Source organism: Anas platyrhynchos, chromosome 9 (assembly GCF_047663525.1).
Source record: "Anas platyrhynchos isolate ZD024472 breed Pekin duck chromosome 9, IASCAAS_PekinDuck_T2T, whole genome shotgun sequence".
Lineage (NCBI taxonomy): Eukaryota > Metazoa > Chordata > Aves > Anseriformes > Anatidae > Anas > Anas platyrhynchos.
In genome coordinates, this window is record NC_092595.1 from 20,458,515 (window position 1) to 20,471,585 (window position 13,071).

The 13,071-nt window shown below is 35.4% G+C and overlaps 1 protein-coding gene across 7 annotated transcripts in view; it reads left to right on the forward strand.

Moving 5' to 3' along the window:
• LOC119717758 (uncharacterized) overlaps positions 1-13,071 on the forward strand; it is a 518,405-nt gene that overhangs the window by 248,128 nt on the left and 257,206 nt on the right. The window contains exon 4 of one of the 7 annotated variants that reach the window (XR_011811364.1): positions 1,106-1,626. The exons of the other annotated variants lie outside the window; for them this stretch is intronic. The gene's annotated coding sequence lies outside the window, so the exon portion shown is untranslated. Of the gene's footprint in view, positions 1-1,105; positions 1,627-13,071 lie in introns of those variants that run through there. 7 annotated transcript variants of the gene reach the window in all.

Below are 13,071 nucleotides of genomic sequence, written 5' to 3' on the forward strand. Positions count from 1 at the left end.
ATAGCTAAAGCTCTACTTCTTCTTTGCAGAATTATTCTATTTTTCGTTTTCTCATATTTTACCTCATGGGGTGAAGGGAAAGAAGGGAAAGAAAAATCAATTCAGATAATAGAGTGCCATCTAAAACACCTATTAAACCTGTTTCTTACCAACTAAAGATTTTGTGGATTGCTGAGGATATCCATTTTTACACCTAGCTTACAAAGGAAGTAAAAACTCAGTTTCATGCCCAGTTAAATCAAAAGAATGTTCATGAATCACTTTAGTTAACTGAGGGTCAGGACAAGGTTTGAAGCAAGAAAAGAAAGCATGTTCAAAGATCAAAAGTAGGCGTTTTGGCTACATCATTTAGCTCATATATTTTAAGCATATTCAAGACACCTCTTTTTTTTGTTTTAGCCTTCTCTGAACAGGGAAGAAATTTTTTGTTGAACAAAATGACCTTTGAAAGAATTGCGCCACCCTAGAAAAGGTATAGAACACTTAGTTTGCTTACATCAAAAAGTAGTTCATCTCTTCTCTTAAAATATCACATGGTTTATAAATTATTAGATTTCAGTTATTTTGGATATTTTAGCACTTGATAGGATTTAAACTGGAAGCTTTAATTCCTGTGAGAATATTTCTGCGAGAATATAGACAGAGATAAGTGCATAAGGTGATATTAAAATGTTTCAGTGTACACTTCATGGCCACTGGCCTTTGCTCGGTTGATGTGGATGAACATGCTGGAGCAAAGTGGCTTATTTCTTAATTTTTATTTATTTACTTATGTATTTCAAATCAAAGCTCTTAGAACAGGCAGTGAGTCTTATACATGAATAATACTGTGAGGAAAAAGCAAGAGTATGAGTTCAGTCCCTACCGGGTTTGAAACAACCTGTATATATGTCTAAACAGTGAGAAGATATTAACTGGAACTTTTACCAATTGAGTGCACATTCTTAGAGAGAAAATTCAACCAACTTTTACTTGTTCTGCTTCTTATAAAGTTATGTATTTCATCTGGAATATTATCCGTGCACAAATGTTCCACATTCCTCTTAAATTTCAGGCAAATCTGTTGACAATTGTGTGTATCTCATTCTGCATATTGTGCTTTTAGGAGAAGAAAAATAGAAATAGCAAGAAAGGACATCTGATTTTCTGCACAATAATCAATATAGACACCTTGGATATGCAGCAGTTCTTAAATGAGAGCTAACATAGGTCTTGTTTTTGTAAAAAACCTTTGGACTACAGTGCTGATTGAATATCAACTCCTAGATGAAAACTGTGTTGTGACTCTAATCTGAACTGTAAATGAGACCCTATGGACGGTGCCCTGTTTTTCACTATCTATCTGGTCAATAGCAAATTAAGTTTTATGTAAAAAAAAAAAACATAAAACTTATTATTTTGGTAATTAGGAATAGGCATGTTCATTTTTTTCCCTATTTAAAATATATTTGAATGTTGTGGGATTTATGTTTGATTTAGATGTTATTGAATTTATGTTCTCCTTAGGAAAGCCTGCAAGATAAAAGAAGGAGTGAATAACAGGGAGGAAAAAAGTGTTTTGCAAGAAACAAAATAAACAAACAAAAACCTCTGGTAATCATGCTACAGATAACATCTTTCTCTATTTGCCAGCCTAACTTCAGAAGATATTCTTATATTTTATCTGCTTAATAAACTCTATTGCATTAAAAGAGGAAAAACTAAATCCTTAAGAAAACAATTTCATATTTCTTAAATTGTTTCAGAACATCTTCCTGAGGTACATTTTATTCTTTTGAACTTAAATCTTTTAGGATTTTATTTACTGCTTTCTCCTCAGTGACTTTCAAATAATTCCTAACTATTATTCCCACATATACCTCAAAACAGGTCCCACAAGGAGAGTGCTACACTTCAAAACGCATATTAGAATTCTAGCTCTCTTTGTTCAAATGGAAGGGCATCTATCAAATATAACTTGAAGGATTTTCCTTCCTGCCTCATTAGAACTGTAGTCTGTGACCACGTAGAAAGTTCCACTTATGGTGTCAAAACAGAAAATATTGTCTTGGACAGTGTATGATGCATTGGGCAGTTTCTAAAGGCCAATTAACATAGGGTATCTCCTGAAATATGAAATAAAAAGACTGAGGAGGCTTAGAGATTTTTCTCCCTTTTTCTCCCCTCCCCACCTTTAATTTGCAGTTGTACATGGAGTGTATGTAAGGTATAGTCTTGGGTTAAAGCACAGTATAATGTTAGGCTTTATTCTTTTGTAGCTTAGTTGTTATAAAAACAGGTGCATTTTGATTATGGTTCTGCTAACACATCCCAAAATCTATTGGTGGGAGATAGAGTATGGGTATCTGGAGGCTGAAGATAGAGAAGGTATGAAGTATGGAGGTGTTCATAGACACAGGGAAGAGAGAAATGTTTCTATCTATTTCTGTTGCTAAAAGAGAATCTGAGAATCTTAGAATCAACTGCTTTGGGGACACCTGAAATGACATTTCTTACCTGAGTAAGTAGCCTAAGTAACTGTTGGTGGCAAGGAAAGCTGGCAGTGGTTGTATTTGAAGGAAGACAGAAGTTGGAATGGTTTCAGCTGTCTGGAGCTCCATAGACATCTTATTCTTTGCTACACAGCAGAAGGGAGTTTGGCAGTGTTAGGACTAGCTAGCAGTCATTGATCTGTCAAAGAACAGCGAATAATGTATTACCATATATATCCTACGAAAGGCAGCATTTATATCATTGTCACATTTTTCAAAGTCCATAAATTGTAACTAGATCGTGGAAAATATTGCATTGAGGGTATTGCATCAAGGGTTACAAAGTCCTAAGTCTCTAGTTGCCTCCCTTAGCAAAGGAGCATATTCTTAATCTGAATTAAGATATGAAAATCAGTAAATGCTTTCTATTTGAAGGGAGGGTGAAGGAGATTGAAAATACAGTTTAAATTTGTTTTTAAGTATTTTAGACTGAAGAAAAATATATGCATTTTATTTCAACCTATTTTATTTCAACCTAGTTTTCCTAACGAAAAGAGATTTATATCATCAAATTATTTGTCCATCTGGTGCCTAATAACTCAATACAACCAAATTTGAGTAATGGTTTTAATGAAGAGGAGAAAGCAACAATAAAGACAATACCATGTTGTGAGTTCAACAGTCAGGCCCTTGGCAGGGTCTACACTGCCTGTGCCTTGCTTGGTGCAGGGAGGGCAGAAGGACAAGGTGAAAAGAAGCTGAGGATATTGAGAGACTTTGGAGGACACTGGGGTATTGAGATAAGAAGCTGGTGGAGACAATACAGAAGGTGGACTCCTCCATGTGAAAACAGGTATGGTGTTAAACTAAGGAAGTGTAGGGAGTTTAGGCACAAACCTGCAGAAGTGAGGTTTAACAAGTTAAACCAACATAAATCGTTATATAAACAATGAGACACTACTCCTATGTTTGCATATAAATATGTTCAACTAGCCTTCAAGTCTTGAAAAATAAAAATGATTTTTTTTCCAACATAGTAAACAAACATGGAAAAAAAGAAAAAAACAACTCTTAAAAACAGTAAAATCTTCCAGAAAAAGAAACAATTCCTACATCAATAATGCAATGAGTTACAGATAGTAATGCAGCATGGAAATCTGAACAAACCTCAGCTTTCTTCATCTATATTTTTAGCTTGACAGTGTTCCTTTAAAGAGTAGCTTTTCTAACAAGTCTGCAGAAAGCCTGCTGTGAGGAGAGGGTGAACACAGAGGAAAAGTTAGGGCCAATGTATCGTTCTGTGTTATAGAAAGACAGATTTATGGTTTGGGGTCTGTCTTTATCAGGTCAATCTGTTTTGTAGATTGAGTATTAAAATGACTAGCTCTGGACAAATCCTTGCCCTGCTGAGAACATTAAAATGTCAAAGTTTAATATAGAGTAATGGGAGAGAACTCGACTTGAGAAGGAGATAAAGTGAAATTCCTAAAACAGATTTTAAGACTGCTGCGAACCCTTTTTGTCTGTCTTGAATAAGTGTGTTCCACTTTAATGAGATTATTCAGAGGCTCCCATCAGGTTTTATGCACAATTTTCTGCTGGTTTTCCAACAAAGACTTCTTTCTGTTTTTCAATAGAATTTCCCTTCTATTCAGTTAACAGTAATGTCTTTATAGTTGATCAAATATAGTCAGGTTAGCTGACAGGGAAATTATTATAAACAATTATTGTCCTGATTTATATATTTCGGTTGCATTGATATTTATTTTGTCGTTTGGCTGCCTTTTCAAGTTTCTCTTTAGTAGCTTGTGCAATCCAGTTGCAAGAGATTTGCCCTCCCCTATCCCAGGCTGGCTGCAGCTTTAAATTTGTGGGGTATTATTTCCCTGCTGTGTCCTATCATTCTGTCTGAGGAAAAGGGAATTAAAACCTATTCAGAAGAAAGGAAAATAGAAGAAGGGCAGGGCTACATACAGCTTGGTGCTGCTATCATTTGCATACCCCATAAAATTCGTTTCAGCCAAGTCTGTTCCCTGTTGTTATGAAAGAAAAATAAGGCACATCTTAATTTTGTACTTCAGCCATTGTTACTCCCAAGGGGAAAGGAGTTATTGTAATTCCAGCTTTGTGGAAATGTGTAAGGCTTTTACTCATCTTGTGCACAAAACTGATAACCCATGCAGTTGGGACTCCTTATTTATTTCTTATTAATTCATTTCAGTCTTTATAATTCAACTGAGCATTCAGCATTTGTAAAGTGATTCTGGAAAATTATTTTGCATAAGTAATAGTAAACACTGGCGTTGCTTCCTGGCAGGGAATGAAAATGATTCATACAATTCCCAGTGGCCTAATGAGCAGAAACAGGGACTGGAGCCATGAATAGCTCATTGGCTGAAGTTTGGCAGCAGAAAAAGTCGTGTTGATCAGCTGTGCCTTGACTAGCAGTCATCTTTCAAATCAGTTGGAATTACTTATTGTGAGGCTTATGAAGGGCACAGAGAGAAGATTTGGCAGACAAATTCGGAGCAGGGGGAGATGAAGAAAGAAGAAAACTTCATACCTGAAAAACAAAATTAGCTGCAAACAGTGTTTTACTTTCTCCTATGTATTTGTCAGGATTCATAATGATACCAAGTTTTATATTCTGTGAAGCAACCCAGCAAGCTTCCAAAGTACGCCCAAGATTTTACAGCCTATGCAAATTCAGTGCTGTGAGGTCTGCCAAGTTCTTGGTATTTAAATGGGACTTCAAACAATTCCATTGTCAGCCATTACATAGGAAATTCTTCCTCTTTCTCTTGTTTGCTTTTAAGTAAATCCAGTTCCAACTTAATTGTGATTTGGATTTCTATCCTCAAAAATCTGCAAGGGAGCCAATCAAAGCAACTTTAAAAACAAGTAAAAGTGGTAATCAGATCCTGAAAGTGAAATATATGAAACAAAATCTCATCAAGTAATGAACTGACACAATTTTCCTATTTCTCTTCTTTTTGTTTCACAACAGCTAGATTGTCAGATGACTCATATGCTTTGATTTGAAATAAGTGAATCTGCAGACACACATCTTATTTGTATCGCTGCCTTTTGTCAGTGTGAATTAGCGAGGCTTTCAAAAAGCTGTGTAATTTAGAACAGTTTACAGTTGCTATTATACTGTTAGGGTATTTTGTTTTCTTCACATCCAACATTATTGTTTAAGTGTTTGTTGTGCTATGATCAAGAGGCCGTTGCAGAGAATACTTGTCTTTCCATTGGCTGCAGGAAACTCCATATCAGCTTTTAAGAACTCTTTGACTCATACCACTAACTTCCTATCCAGAATAAGGCACTTTCAGCCCTTCTGTTGTTGAGTCCAAAGAAAGCTCTTAGTCTGTATTCAGAAGAAAATAACAATTGTTTAAGTTTATGTAAAATACATGCATTTACTTAAGTAAATGCATTTGTGTAGATGGTCTTGATCAAGCTGAAAGACACTTCCACATGGAGGATTACTACCGTGAGCCAGGTTAACAGGAGTGGGCAGTACCAGCAGCCTGAAGCATATTCAGTTGCTTCTAATGCTATTTTCAAACTGTTGATATATCAATGAGGAAAACCAATTTCTGTATAAATTCTTGCATGATTTCAAAGGGAAATATCAGTCATTTTGGGGGGTAATTTCAAACACTTATCTAATAACTGTTAATGACATAAGGAATAGAAAAAATACCTGAGCCTCATATTGTTAAGAGAAAAACAGTGAACAGAGTGGAGAATGGGAATACAGAGAATAAAGAGAGTAAGGAGCAATGAAACACTACTATATAGATTTTATCTTTCTGCACTGTAACCCAAGTGGTTGTTTCATGTAACTGAAGTTCCTTTTACCAGCAGTAATGAACAACTCTACTACAAAGTATAGGGCTGTGCACATAACTATGATACTACAGGAAAGCCCATTACCAATTACTATGAACATGAAAAAAGAAAAGGCTACTCTTTTGCACATGGTAGTCATCCTGGCTAAGTGAGCTCATTAGAAAAAACAAAATGGTTTTGTTTGATCATGGTGTAAATAGTACCCTACAGGGACCTCAGCAAGTGTTCCCTAACCCCAAAGCCAAAGTGTGAAGCCGATGCTCTTCTGATGGGGTTGAGAAAATAATAATAAATAAAAAAAATCACAGTGCTCTGCATACCACGGTAGCACCCTCCAGTTTCTCACTTTTTAATATCACAGTATGTAAAAATGGCTACCAAATGCAAATAAAAGGTAATGGAAAACTTGTTCATAGGTTGTTTTCCCCTCCCTGTATTTTTGGAAACAAACCAAAAATGCTTTTTATTACATAATTTTTATAACATACTTGATGTTAGCTCAGTTCCTGCCTTATACTTCAGAGTTTTTAACATGCATATGTGCACATCTATTGGAGAGAGCTCTTAAATTGAAAACGAAGTTTTAGAAAAGGAAAACACAAAGTTAAATTTATTTCCTTAACAGAGGAGGCAAGCTCAGTAGTTTTCTCTGCAAACTTATTATTATTTTTTTTAATAGTGTTATCTTGATTTATTGGGAAGACAATTATGTTTAGCTGAGTCAATTAATAATTGAACACTTTCATTGGTTTTCCAAATCATTGTCAAACAAATGGGGAGGCTTTTAATTTTCTCAGCTTGAAAGATGACTTTGTTGCTCCCAAGGGAGTCCTTTGCAGCTTTTCATGGACTCCTCAGGATCCCATCCTTAAAGCTTTTTTTTTTTTCTTTTCTTTTTTTCTCTGTGAAGATTAGATTATAATAAATATACTACATATATATATATATATAATTGAATATATATTATCAAATATATATTTATCTAATACATGTATATTCATATATAATATACATGTTATATATGATATATATGCTTTATATATAATATATTAATATATTATACTATATATTAGATAAATATAATATTATATATATATGATTAGATTATAATAAAATAAAATTGAAAATGTTTACATGGAAGATAGTTCTGTAAGTAACCATAAATGGCATAGGTCTTGAGGCTGAGAAGAAGGAATTAAAAAAATGATGGAATTTAGAAATTAGTATTAATTAAAAAAAAAAAAAAAAAAAAAGATAGAGAGATAATAATTAGGAAAAGGCAGTAGGAACTGTAAAGTCTTTAAAGAAATGCTCCTAAGAGTGTGAATTCAAACCATACTGTTGTGGGCAATGAATAGAAAGTATTATGCTAAACCAAATTAACAAAATCATGAAGTATTTTCTGTCATTAAATTAAAGTAAACACAAATTCATAACAAAGATAAAACATAAAAGTATAGCTTCCAATAGAATCAGGTCTGAAGCATAAAATGTAGCTCCTAGAAGATATCAAATGACTTATAAGTCTACTAATAGCATGAATAAGACCAGAAAAGGGTTAATGTACTACAAAGTGGAGCATGAAAGCTCTATTTTATTGTTTGCTTGCTCTTGACATGGGTAAATTGTTCAGCTGTGGTCAAGTGGTAACCATAATAAATGGTGGGTGAGGTATCATCTTCAAATCCTGAAAAATAAAAAAAAAACAAACAAAAGCACCACTACTTTGACAATTCTTGTCAAATTAATTCGGCCAAGTTAACATGACCTGAGGAATTTTAAAGTACTTGAACATGGCAAGCCATAAGTAGGTGCAGATGCTGAAGGAGTGAAAAAGCACAAATTGTGTCTTGATAAAGATGGAGTCAGTTAATTAAATTTGGTTCTTGGAGAAATACTGAAATAAATTACCAAACTAAGCATTTGTGGCCACAAAGACATTAGTGCAATTCAAAATAAGTTGGGGCAAATCATCAAGATTCATAAAGTATGGGGTCATGCAAAATTGGTAAGTTATAGTTTTCTAAACAATGTTAAAATGAAAGGAGGCGCTGAAAGGCATTTCAATGGGTAGCTATTCTTCATACAATGTTATTTCTTATTTTTTAAATAAAGATGTGATAAAATAGAGATATATGGGTTATATTTGCTAAATCTGTAAAGACACCAAACAGGGAGAGCGTGTAGTTTGTTATGCTGTCGCAAGGAAAATGGGCTGTGGATTGTTTAGGTCCCTCTTGAATCTTGATTGATTAGTCTTCCAGGAGAAAATGGTCTGGAACTTTGTATTGAATACTCTCTGTACAAAAATGAAGTAAATCCCTGGAATGGTTGCTAAATATAAAGCACAATAACATCTGTCCTACGTGAAGTAAAAATGCTCAGGTGAGCAAGAAGGGTGTGTTCCTTCACTTTAGAAGAACATTGAAGATCCATGTGATTTTTATTGATTGCTGAGACTGCAGAAAGTCATAGCTAGCTATATAGCTTGAGATCACAAATGAGGTCAGTGGCATGTATTTTAACTCTAAGCTGTGAGGTTACTCGGTACATCTTTAAAATAAAAGCTATTCTCCAGATCTTGTCCATAACACAACACAGAACTGTTGTCTGTTAAAAAGCTTCATGAGCCACGCTATAAATTTGAGTTAAAAAACAAACAAAAATATCACACCAAGTCTATCAGTATTTGTGTAGTGGAGTTAACTTGAGTCTCATTTACTTTGTTTAATGTATATACTCACAGCAGTGTAGAAACACCTTTAATGAAAAATACCAAAGGATCAAACATATCTATACTGTAAGCAGTACAAATACTTCACCAAGGAAATATTTTTCTTTCTTCTTTATGCTGTCTCTAAATCCATCTTCAGGAGCATTTTGTGGTGAACAAGGTTTATATACAAAACAATGGTCTGAAATGCTTCTGCATAATACAGCAGCAAAACCTCTCAGATTCCCACAGAATCACTGCGTAAGGCACCTTTGGAAGGCACATTATTCAAAATTCAAAAAAAGCTGTTCTATTTCTTTGTTTTACTTTTTCTTTGTTTGTTTAGGAAAGCACCATCACATAGATCAAAATTCAACTTTGCTGCTTATTTTTATTTTGATATTGAGAGGCCAGTGCAAATTAAATGTCCTCCTCCTCCTTTGAACAATTTCGGGGTTTTATTCCCTTTCATAAAATCTTCCTTTTTTTTTTTTTAAATATAAATATTATTTTGTTTATTAAATTGCTAAGCTAATATAGCAAAAATAACAGAGAGGCAGCTGAAGAATTGCAAACACAGAATAATTAGGAGATCAATAAGCAGTTCAGTAATTCTGAGATGACTTTGAAGTGACCTTACATAATAAAGAAGCCTAAAGATGTGTAGGACATACAAGTCTTAAATGATAGTTACTGTGCCAAAAGAATTTGAGTAGGTTGGTAATGTTGATTTAGCTGTCTTAATGGGGTTGAGCTCTGCAAGTCATAGAATAAAGGAACAGTGGGGAGAACAAAAGAAGCTTACACAGTAAAGAAATATTCATGAAAAAAGTATATATATATATGCGATAGAAAGTCAAAAGAAATAATAAAATGAAGTAAAGAGATAAGGACTGAACGTGATAAACCAATACATAGTGACATTCAACCAAAATCCCCTCCATAATTCCAAGTAAAGCATGTTTCCATTCTGATGCACAGTATTTTAACTGCATATATCACAGGTAATGAGACTAAAAGCCAGAAGTCTTGCATAACAGAAGATGACACTTTCAGGCCCTCCGGTACACTTTGATTATGAAGGTGCATGTTTTCTTTATTTTATTTTGAGATCAGTTATTTGAGGTCAATTAGATTACAGAAAAAAATCTTGGGCTTGCGTTATTTTCCTGAAACACTTACCATTTCCCCAAGGCTAACAGTGATATGATTTGTTTTTCTTTAACTTTTCAAGTGATTCTGTTTTAAATAAGCAAAAAGGGCTTTTTACTGCACTCATGGTATTTAATGTATAATGTTCAAAAAGCTCCCAATTTATGGGACAAAAAAAAAAGGGGGGGGGTGGGTGTACAAGGTCATACTTAGAGTGATGCAAGATATGTTGAGATTCCATTCAACAAATTCATCTATTATTTTTTATTTTTTAGTGCTATTTGGTTGTCCAACTTGTTTCATACACAGAGGGTTCTTTCCCTTTGCATTGGCCAGACCTATTCTGTAGAATTGCTGTTCTATTTTTTGTCAATTAAACAGTTGAGAAATTGCATAAAAAAAGACTTATTTATTTATGCTGTTATCATTCCAGCCTCCTCCTGTAAAGCCAGTGTAACCTTTTCTGTATCCATGGTTGGAACAGAGTGTGTTACCTATTGTTATATATGGAGTGGTAATTTGTGTCAAGAAAATGGTTGATATTAATAAAGAAGGGGAATGTGGCCATGGGGGTTGGAAAACCCCGTGGTTGAGATAACATTAGACTTAATGACGAGGCCATCAGGAATATAAAAGAGTTTAGAGGGAACAAAGAAGGGTGATTCAGGAGACTCCATGCAGTCTCCAGTTTCTTGTTCTCCAGATGGTTCTCTTGTTCTCCAGCCTGTTAAAGCATGGATGTTTCTGAGTGTTTGCTGTTGTTGCATTCAAAGTTGTTTGACCAATGAAAAGTTGTTTTGAAAAGAAACTGCTGTGGGGAGAAGGGTATAAGTAAGAGGGGAGCCTGCCCTCAAGATAACATGATGAAGTTACATCGATAAAGAAGCAGGAAAAAGAAGTGAAGAGGAACAGGCTGGGAGAATGGAGACCAGGACGTGAACAGACACTTTGATTGCCTCATGAAGATAGGTTCGGCTAAACTCAGCGAACTGCTCAGAGAAGCTTGTACAGAAAGTCGCTGGAAATAGGTGCACTGGAGCTGGAGAGAAGCTCAAGCTGAGAGAAGCGGAACTGTGCGCACAACTGCCTCTCGCTGGTAAGCAGTTGCGCATTATGGGGAATCATATGTCTTTAGAAACAAAGACTGTCCTGGTAACCTTACGGCTTATTCTCCTTCTTAACAGTCTGACGGATTATGAGCCTGAAATATGGGACCAAACTGAGGTCAAGGTGTGGGACTCTGCAACTAAAAACGACAAGGTTGCAGTGGGATTGCTCGGCACCTGGCGAGCAGTCTCTGAGGCCTTAAAGAGCCATATGGAGCCACAATCACAAACGTGTGGTTTGCCAGATAGTGAGGGAGTTGCGGGCTCCTTTACTGATCCGACTGCTACGCCATCGCCATTGGCCCCTCTGCTGCCACAGCCATCGAAAGCTTTTGCTGTTCCACCTCCTGGTGACCTGGACATGCCTTTTGACCCAGGCCTCTTGGCCTTCACAAGGGGATGGATATGCTTTTCTTTGATCTGGGAAGAACAGGATACATAAGGCCTGAAGACCAAGTTGCTTGACAACTTAAAGCGAGAAATATTGTTCAAAAGGAATGGAAAATGGAGACTGTTGTTTGTAATCAAGAAAAGGAATGGAAAACGGAGACTGTTAAGTCATGGAACTTAAAGGACTGTTTGTTACCTTTCTTGATTGTACCTATGTATAGGCATACTTGGGTTTAGTATGTAAAGCAATGTTCTGTATATTTAGAATGTTTGATGTTCGTGTGTGTGTGTTGGTGGAGCGTAGACTCCCCGCACACCCAGCGCTGTTTACTTGCCTTTTATACCTTTTAGAAATATTTGTTTTATAAATATTACAAAATTCAGATTGAGTTGAGACCTCATTTATAACACTATGCATTCAACAGTTTGTGCAGATTTAGCTTGTGTACTTTCACTTTACTTGGAGGAAGAAGGCATGAACCTGCAGCAGCAAAAGCTTCCTCATGAGCTGTGCAAACCCAACAGGATACCTGTGATAGATTGCCAACACATCTTATATTTTGGAGGAGGGAACCGTAGCAATAAAAATAGTAATGAAAGAAGGAAAAAGGGAGTGAAAGACACTTCAGTTTCGAGATGTCAATAGGCATGTCAAATCAGCTCTAATTTGAACCTCTGTGTAGAGGTAGCCTTCAGTAGTCATCTTGATTGCTACTGTTGGCAGGGCATGGCCAGGATGCTGTTACTTGGCTACGCAAGCAGCAACAGAAAAATATCCTACTTGTAGTTAGGTGCTTGGGAAAAGTATGAACTGTTTGGGAGCTGAATATAAACATAGAAGTTATTGAATTATGGGTTTATTCAGAATTATTTTCCAGTGATAGGTTTGAAGAAGCCTTTTTAGCAGAAAGAACGATGGTATAGGAAGATGAAGTCAGCCTAAAAACAAAACAAAAAACACACAAAAACAAACAAACAAACAAAAAAAAAAAAAAAAACCACAGTAAAGCTTCACTAGCTTTGCTTCTTGTGTTAGAAAAAATACCAGGCAACCAGTACTGTGTTTTCAGCTTCACATTTCACTGTAAAAAAGCACATTTCTTTTTCATTTCAGATGACATTTTATGTTAAGCCTATGACAGTTTAATTTCAGTTAACCACTGCTAACAGTGCAAATGTACAAAGGAAGCAGGCAGTCATGCAGTCATTGACTGTATATGTAAATGAAGTAATCCATTGTGTTAGGTCATTGTGGAGGATGCTGGTTGTTTAAAAAAAAAAAAAAAGTTCTTCTCCCAATCATTCTAAAAACCTTTCTGCATGACTGACACTTATAAAAAAATATTGTCTATAGTTATGCAAAACTACATGAAGCTGT